The sequence below is a fragment of the Neoarius graeffei genome, chromosome 4 (genome assembly GCF_027579695.1).
Source record: "Neoarius graeffei isolate fNeoGra1 chromosome 4, fNeoGra1.pri, whole genome shotgun sequence".
NCBI lineage: Eukaryota > Metazoa > Chordata > Actinopteri > Siluriformes > Ariidae > Neoarius > Neoarius graeffei.
Window position 1 is genome coordinate 62,212,429 of NC_083572.1, and position 10,143 is coordinate 62,222,571.

The window sequence follows — 10,143 nt, forward strand, 5'->3', positions numbered from 1 at the left end:
GTAATATTGGATCATTTTCCTCAATAAATAAATGACCAAGTATAATATTTTTGCCTCATTTGTTTAACTGGGTTCTCTTTATCTACTTTTAGGACTTGTGTGAAAATCTGATGATGTTTTAAGTCATATTTATGCAGAAATATAGAAAATTCTAAAGGGTTTACAAACTTTCAAGCACCACCATAAACCATAAATGAATTCAAATGAACAACACTCTTCACATTAACTAGCCACAACTAAGACTAACAATTGCCCAGATGCCAGCCTTACTTGAGATCGCTCTTGCTTGAAAGTGCGCCATCTGTTATCCGAAGACAGCACGGAGCGCAGGTCCAGGGAGAAGACAGTTTTGTTCCTTTCACTTTTACATCTCGTCAGCTATAGATCTTCGGTGTCCCATCGGTCATCCGATGATCTGGAAGGAATCTTGTTTATAGTTCGTTGACGTTGAGAAAGGGAAAAGGGATCCGATCGACTTTTCTCTTTGAAATACTGCGTGGGCTGCAGTAACTAACCGGTTCAGTTATTATTACAACTCTGCGAAGGTCAAATACATTGAACTTTGGCTAAAGGTCTGGTATCAATAGCTCGTTCTTTGTTCTTTGTCCTTCTGTAGCACCGATGCACGGTTTCTCTTTCACGCGTGGAATCCACCGCCAGAGAGAAAGAATTTCGATTCTGCTGCGAGTTTAAAGCACAGTCGTGACGTCAGTGTATTTGGTATCTGGTATCATCTCTGTATCCAATACCATTACAGGGAGTCAGAAGAATGGGCGGAGATAGAACATGGCATCGAGTACAGGGATTGATGTGTTCATAAATGGTTACTATGGTTACGAGCATGGCAATCCATCCCTGTGTAGCTGAATCTATGATTTCTGCCCAAAATCATAGAATTCAATTTCGTTAATCAGTCAATTGACTTGACAGCTTTCAGTGACGGTGAGTCTGTAGAGCGTTTCTTTGTGCCAGCTGTGCGCATTAAAACAGGAATGGTGACTATCTGGTACTCTAACAAAATGTTCATCTGCCAGGGCTGAAGTCATGGCGGAGGCTAGCCCCCTGAGTGGCGTATGTCAACACCATGGTGTATAGATGAGTTGAACACCAAGCCTCAACACAACACAAAGTGCTTCTTGCTCATGGGCATTATTTACTGGTTTTATGAACCTCGGTGTAATGAGCTTGCAAATATTTGCGTGACTTGACCAACAAGTACAATGTAGTAGATCCTGCAAGTTCCATTTTTTCCCATGGATCTCATGACAATGTCCAGTTCTCCTTGTACTCTCTCCATCCTTTCCCATTCAAATATTCATTCAATATTCCATCCCAGCTGACATTGGGTGAGATGCAGGTTACACCCGGGACAGGTCGCCAGTCTATCACGGGGCTAACACAGAGACAGCCAGACATTCACACTCACATTCACACCTAGGGGCAATTTAGAGTAGTCAGTTGACCTAGTCTGTATGTCTTTGGACTGTGGGTGGAAACTGGAGCACCTGGAGGCAACCCACACTGGCAAAGGGAGAACATGCCAACTTCACACAGAAAGGCCCCTGTTGACTGTTAGGTTCAAACCCAGAAGCTGCTTGCTGTGAGGTGACAGTGCTAACCACCGCACCACCTTCCATTCAGCCAATTAAGGGATATAACCATGCACAGTTTTACTGTTTCACTCTGCCCACAGTTTAACCTACAATCCCCGGGCGCTTTGGTGTGGCTGCCCACTGCTCTGAGTGTGTGTGCGTGTGTTCACTGCTTCAGATGGGTTAAATGCAGAGGATGAATTTCACTGTGCTTGAAGTGTGCATGTGACGAATAATAAAAAGGTTTCTTTAAGGGTTTCTTTAATCCATTCACTTTGTGCGGGTCACCCAGAACAGAACCCGTATCAAATTCCCGGCTTAAAAGTTTTTGCACTAAATTTAAATGCCACAGCAAACCAGCATATAAGGATTAAGAGAACAAAATTGCTCTATTTTAGCATCTGTCAGCTTAATCAAGTGGTGGACTGTGCCATTTGTTCTAGGGCTTTAGTAGTTTCTGTTATTAAGAAGTCAATGTATTCTGATGGACAGTTGTTGGCATGGATAGCTTACCTTTGCAAATCCAGTGTGATTCCAGACATCTTGTTCATTAGTGGACAGCAGGCACTCAAAGCAATATAGTCTTTTGTTATGCACAGATCCTGATATTCATATTTGCTTACCCGAAAGACACATCCAAACATGGCTACCTGTGATTGCTGATATACAGTTTATGGACAAAATTTTGTGGACACCTGGCCATCACATTCATATGTGCGCCTTGCCCAAACTGCTGCCAAAAACTGTGAAAGCACATAATTGTATAGAATGTCTTTGCATGATGAAGCATTAAAATTTACCTTCACTAGAACTGAAGGGCCCAAACATGTTCCAGTATGATGTCCCGATGCACAAAGTGAGGTTTACAAAGACATGATGTGCCAACATTGGAGTGGAAGAACTTGAGTAGACTGCACAGAGCCTGGACCTCAACTCCACTGAACACCTTTGGGATGAATTGGAATGCTGACTGCACTGCAGGCCTCCTCACCCAACATCAGTACCTGACCTCACTGATGCTCTTTTGTAACTGCATACATGTGTGAATGCATAAAACAAGGCCACCTAGAAATTTTCGCTTGGAAATATCTTACCACAAAATCTGATAAAATCTACTCTTCTTACACTCCTATTTTTACTGATGAAGATTGCGTAGAGAAACGGAATCAGAAGCAGGACGTGGTTTGGAACATACAAACACACACACAGAGTAGGTAAGAATAAATAAACATAAATAAGTGCATTTTATCATTACCGTATATAGAATGTTGTTAGGCTAACAGAAAATTTACTGTCCCTGTGAGTTCGCCAGTGGTATAAATTGCCCATATTTAATGAGTATAATTTATTTAAAGTTGTCGATGTTTTTCATGGCTGTGTAAATGTTCATAAGTAAATCAGATAAGATACAAAATCAGATTAGACACACATGAACAAATAAAAGTGTATGAACTGTTGAATTAGGTTTTTAAAATTACAATAACCCATCTGTCTAATAATGGTGGCCCGCATAATATTCCTGCACCCAGCCCTATTCCATCTCACTTTTAGACCTTACTAAGGATGTTTGGGTGGCACGGTGATGCATTTGGTTAGCACTGTCACCTCATGGCAAGAAGGTTCTGGGTTCGAGCCTTGTGACCAACAGGGGTCTTTCTGTGTGGAGTTTGTATGTTCTCCCCGTGTCTGTGTAGGTTTCCTCTGGGTGCTCTGGTTTCCCCCCACAGTCCAAAGACATGCGGTTAACTGGCTACTCTAAATTGTCCATAGATGTGAGTGTGTGTGTGAATGATTGAGAGGAGAAAACCTCTATAATAATCCAGTAGAAGGCGATGGGAAACCACTACTGTAATTCTTCCTTATAGACTTTGATGGCTGAAGCTGTCAGGGTGGCCTGTAGTGATATGCCAAATAGATAGATAGATAAATAGAAGGATGTTTGATTGTCCCACCCCATACCCCCCCAAAGCGTACACACGCAAACACCACATATTCTCACACATCACTTGAATGAGGCTTTTAGAGATATGACTATAGTTACTTTAATGAACTTGTGCCCCACATTGGGGCGATGAATGAACACAGTGTAGGACTTGGCTCAAGGATTTGCTACCCAAGGCAGTCCTGTTTTCACTATCTCTTTCTTACGCCCCCTTTCATTCTGTCTCACACTTTCTCCTGAATAAGCTGATGTAACTGCATGACAGAATCGTGTAAATCGAAGAAAGGAGCCCAACTCGATGGAGCGATGAATCAGTTGTAGGAAGAGTGGGTGGCTGGTCGAACGAGTAGACAGCATGTGGGAAGGTCACTATATCATGTGTAGGGAACAGATCATGAGGGACAAATCTCTTGTGCCCAATACAATCATGCTTGTTACAGCTTCCTCACTGTGGATGAGTGTACTAGCATTCTGGATGCCACTGGTGGCCAGATGTGGGGTGCATTTCCAAGGCATTCAATACCTCTTTCATATATGTGCAATGAGGGTGTAGTTAAAGCACAAACACTTTTGAGTGGGAAAGTGGACATTCTGATGATTATATAATTTGTGATGTGCTTTGGAATGTTCATGTTTAGTGCAATGTCAGGTTGAAGTGCTGGAGAGGGAGAATGTGCATCCGTGTGACAATTGAGGGAAAAAAATGAGGAAAAGAAATGTTAAAAGCTTGACTATTTTAACAATTGTGATGAATAAGTTCAGAATATTTGGATGTGGCTAGGAACATTTGCTATATTTGAGTGAACTGACAAGATGTGACATTGTGTGTCACGTGTGTCTATTTGCATAAGCATGTGTGTGTTTCCTGCATGATGTTGTGCTTTGTGGGTACATCTGTGGGCGTGTGTGTGTGTGTGTGTGTGTGTGTGTGTGTGTGTGTGTGTGTGTGTGTGTGTGCAGCAAAGAGCAATGGACCCTCTGTGTTTTGGGGAACTCTGCGTTGGCTGTCTCACTGTGGGCAGGAAGGTGCCATTTGGAGAAGAATGAGGGACTGTGAGAGTAGAACCTCACACAGCATGTAATGTAATGAATAGCCTACTTTAATAATCACAGCAGATACGTACTGTAATCTTCCTTTTCTCAGGGGTTGGGGCAGTAAGCATGTGCATGACTTAGTTTATTTTCATGACGAGTGTGACATCAATGAAATAACCACTTGGTTACATTATATTCAGAGCTGAGTTAAGCATAGAACTCTAGAGATTTGTGTTTTCATTTATTCATGATTCAGACCTTGAAGTTTAAGTTCATTTTTCTTGCATGATATACACTCTGACGATGAGCTCTATTAAGTCCAATATTAATTTCTAACTATTTCTTGTTCAACCTTGAAATATACAGTACATTTTGGCAAATGTAAGACACATAAAATGCCATTTAAAGCAGTTTTAAATTCATAAATATGACATTTTGAAATAATTGTGTGTTTGCTGTGTTTACACTTCTACTACAACACGGTGGACTGATGATTGTTACACACACCAGTTGAGCATTTCATGCAAGCCACAGTGCCAGGCATTGCCCGATTTGCCCGACCAAGACGTTTGGGCAGAAATATTTTAGTGAGTTAGGCCCGTTCGGACACACCTATGGTTGGCTTCTTTAAGCACAAAAATGATTTTCGAGCGACTACATTACAAAAAACAAGACATGTTAATCGGCATCCTCGCCTCCCCTGTGATCGCCGTTTTGTTTTTTTCTTCTCGATTTGTACCGGTAAAGGTGATTCTGATTGGTTCGCTTCAGGCGCGCGTGCGCATTTGTGCTTTTCATCACTACGAGTGGTCGCTGGTACCCTCTACGTTTTCCCGGGTTGACTTCAGGACGTCCGCATATAGACCCCTTGCACTGATTTACGTTAGCAACTGTCGCTACCCGATCAAGCGAACTTTGTTCACATACTGAAGCCAAGCGAAGATGTCCGGCGTCCGTAGCTGTTGTCCGAAGAAAACTACCGCTAAAAAATCTCTACTACCGGATTATTTGGATAATCTTAGTCAGAAAGAAGCGAAGGATAGATATACGTGGAAATGAGAGTTTGTTAGCGCTTATGAGCCGTACAAAATTCCTCAAAACGACTGGAGTGACGGTGCAGATTTGTGGCCTAGTGTTAGCTACATGTTAGAATATACCTTCTTTTTCCCCGAAGAGTCCCGACACGGAAGAACAGTTAAAAAAAAAAACTGCGAAAGTAAGAAAACCTTCTTTGTGTAAATACTTTTTCCTGACATCAGCTTTTGGGAACAGAATGTTGTGAAAGCCAAAGCATTTACTCTCAAAGGACTCCGACCTGAACTGTGGGCTCGATGATATTCCTGCCCCTCCATGTCTCAGCAATTGCAAATGCTAACAGAATCAGCACATTCCAGTTGTAGCTGTAGTCATATAGTAACTATAATCATTCTTGTAATAATAAAAGCTAGTGGTAAGTGCATGCTTTTGTGTTTCAAATAGTAAAGCACACTCTCGACAGTAAATATATATCATTTACATAGTGAATTATCCCATAGATAAATATATCTTGCCCCATTTATCATTTGACGTTGGCCCATCATGCATGTGAAGATGCGGAGGGCAGGTTGTTTAATTTCCTCCTAAATGCAATGGCAAACGGAATGATAAGACAGTACTGCAATACAGACTCCTGTTTTATAATGGTTTTAGTTTTATAATTCATCTTTGCAATATTGCTAGTAATTGTTAGGTAAAACAAAGTGTGTTTTGTGTCCTAAACTCTATATAAAAGACGCATTATGTACTAGTACCATACGTAAATCTTACATGTATGATATTGATTTTTGCTTCATGTTTTCAGGGCTTGTCTTGTTCTTCTGTTGCAGAAATAAATGTTTTTAAAAATAAATGTTTTTGTAAAAAACATGTATTTTTGCCTAAATAACTCAGTTATACCCCTAGAAAACATATCAGTATTGCCTTGAACCATGTACTTGAAAACTTGCTGAAAAATTTTAGGGCAAAAGGAAATTCAAGGGGGGCAAAATTTTTTGAGGCCATTTTCCCCTGCAGGGCAAAAGGTGTCAAAAGTTAACGTTGTGGCCTGTCATGCCAGTATTTAATTTGTACATTACATAAGAGCTGACATATTTTCTGATTCACTTGTGTTCTAATTCATGCTGTGAATATGTGCTATGATGACTCATACAACACAGATCTTGAACATGAACACAGGATACAAATAATTGTAAACCCTGTCACTGTTGCACAACTGATGTCTTGTAGAACTTGTAAGTAGAAGCTTGCAGAAAGTCTCAATTTACTATAAGGATGCCAGTATTGGTACTTTCCTATTGAAAATGGAAAAAGTGGGAATGTGGAATGTTTAACATTAGTCTAAAATGCATTTTTAATTGCCTGTGGCTGTTGTGCATCTTCACATTGCAGTTAACAGCAAAAAATGTGATTTGCTTCATTAGTCTACAGTTTCATTTATCCAGATATTTGGACATAATGGCAAATTTAGTTTTAAAGGGGGTTGTCTAGATGAAATTTGAGCACTTGAGAGTACTACATAAGGAAAACCTGGCAAGCTGTCAGGGGAGGTTTCCAGCATATGAATGGCTGTATCTTTTGGAACCACTTACAGTTGAGGCCAAAAGTTTATATACACCTAGGCTAAAGATATTCAGTCTCACTATTGCAAAATTACACACATTTCATGTTCCCATACATTTCTTTTGGCAAGTCATTGAGGGTAACTACTTTAACATCAGGTAATTTTAAAACAATCGATTGGAAACAGATTTATTTTAGCTTTAATTCACTATATCAGAATTCCAGTGGGTCAAATATTTATATACATCAAGTTTCCAGAAATTGATGGAATAACTTTGAGAAGCCTCTGAGTGGGCAATGGCATAATTTAGTTAACCGGGAGTGCACTTATGGTGGTAAAAGGGCAAGTGCATTTTTTGCTCTTGTTTCCCTTTGAAAAATCCAAGCAACTCAGCCAAAATCTCAGAAAAATAATTTTAGGCTTCCACAAGGCTGGAGCAATTTTCGAACAGCTGAAGGTACCATGAGCATCTGTACAAACACTTGAATGCAAATTAAAAAATCTGTGGAACACACAGATATATGGAATCAATTTTGTGCCAAAATGTTCATACAATACTTCTGAAATATCAAACAAAAACGACAAATCAAAATACAAAAAAAGAAAGTCAATTTTTTTAGACTGGCAAACAAATTATTTGTGTAATCGTGCAAAATATCAGTCTATTACTCTTCAGAAACCTTTTATTTTTGTTCCGCGTCTTTCTCAGTTTTCTCATCTCATCTCATTATCTCTAGCCGCTTTATCCTTCTACAGGGTCGCAGGCAAGCTGGAGCCTATCCCAGCTGACTACGGGCGAAAGGCGGGGTACACCCTGGACAAGTCGCCAGGTCATCACAGGGCTGACACATAGACAACCATTCACACTCACATTCACACCTACGGTCAATTTAGAGTCACCAGTTAACCAGTCTTTGGACTGTGGGGGAAACCAGAGCACCCGGAGGAAACCCACGCGGACACGGGGAGAACATGCAAACTCCACACAGAAAGGCCCTTGCCGGCCACGGGGCTCGAACCCAGGACCTTCTTGCTGTGAGGCGACAGCGCTAACCACTACACCACCGTGCCGCCCTTTCTCAGTTTTGTTTGACGTAATTTATTTTGGTTGCGATTCCAGCTTTCTCGTTTGCGCTCCCTGACTTTTTGCTTGCAGTTTTGGCACAAACTTGACGTGTGGGTGGGCTGTCCAGTAATGCATTCCCATTGGCTAACTTGTGTTTGACTGACAGCTACGCTCAGCCATTCCCTCGGAGGCTGTTGCGGCCATTTCCTACTCGGATTCTGGCGGACTGTTTGACGAGTGACCGATCCATTGACGGTAAACAAGGATCGAGTGGACTTCAGTGGCAACTATGATATTGAATTAATTCAACAAAGTGTAAATTCAATATCATAGTCGCCACTGAAGTCCACTCGATCCTTGTTTACCGTCAATGGATCGGTCACTCGTCAAACAGTGAAAAAAATTAAAATAATTTATTTTAAATAAAAATAAAAGGTTTCTGAAGAGTAATAGACTGATATTTTGCACGATTACACGAATAATTTGTTTGCCAGTCTAAAAAAATTGACTTTTTTTTTTGTATTTTGATTTGTCGTTTTTGTTTGATATTTCAAAATTATTGTATGAACATTTTGGCACAAAATTGATTCCATACAGATACAGCATCATTCACTGAGGAGGCACAAATTAAACCCCAATTAAGCTTCATACTTAAAGGACATGGGACATGAAACATAAATGCACGCTATATCAGTTTCTTTCCATTAAAAATATGAATTAATTGCATCAACAAATACAAAATCATCTATTAAATTCAGCAAATTCGTTATATTCGTGATAATTATATGGCATTTCTGCTCGAGCTCCGATATGCATATTTTACAACCGGAAGAGCCGCTGTCACGTGATCATACGTCACAAAAACTTTCAGGCACAGCACAAGCGGGTAGATGAATGGAGAAGTGAATGACAAGAAAATTGTTTTTATAGTCTTTAACGTACATTGAACATCATGGTGTATTGTGCTGCTTATGGTTGCAATAATTCCAATGGGAAATGCCCTGGAGTAAGTTTTTTTGCATTCCCCAAGGACCCGAAGCTGAGGAAAGTGTGGGCTCACTACTGCCGTAGAAAAAACTTTGCACCTACTGTTTCCCACAAACTGTGTTCGGACCATTTCACTGAGGATTCTTTCAACATTAATACTCAGGTACTGAGCGATATTAATTGCCAAGCCAAATTTAAGAGGCCGTATAGCCGGGTTCATGGAGGCAGTGATAGCGCCATAATATACAGGGCCTAACATTCCTACAACTGTAGAGACAGTCAAGAAATCCTGTAACATTAATGGACATTTAAATAGGAACAGTCCACCGTACTTCCATAATGAAATATGCTCTTATCTGAATTGAGACGAGCTGCTCCGTACCTCTCCGAGCTTTGCGCGACCTCCCAGTCAGTCAGACGCGCTGTCACTCCTGTTAGCAATGTAGCTAGGCTCAGTATGGCCAATGGTATTTTTTGGGGCTGTAGTTAGATGCGACCAAACTCTTCCGCGTTTTTCCTGTTTACATAGGTTTATATGACCAGTGACATGAAACAAGTTCAGTTACACAAATTGAAACGTGGCGATTTTCTATGCTATGGAATGTCCGCACTATAATGACAGGCGTACTAACACCTTCTGCGCGCTTCGACAGCGCATTGATACCTTCACTTGGAGTTGTACCATTATTTTTTAGACAGGGCGGACGGACCAGGGCATTCGCCCGCTTGGCCGTGCCCGACGAGGAGCGCTCTCGGCCGGCTTGGGAGGCAGACGGCAGCCCCTCCTGGAAATGTGGTTTTACCATGGGCCTCATGCGGAAAAATGCCGAGGTGCATTCGCTAAGCGACTGAAAGCCGAGGTAAGGATTAGTATTATAATTTTGGGTGTATCAATTATTGATTATCATAATTCTGACTCGTT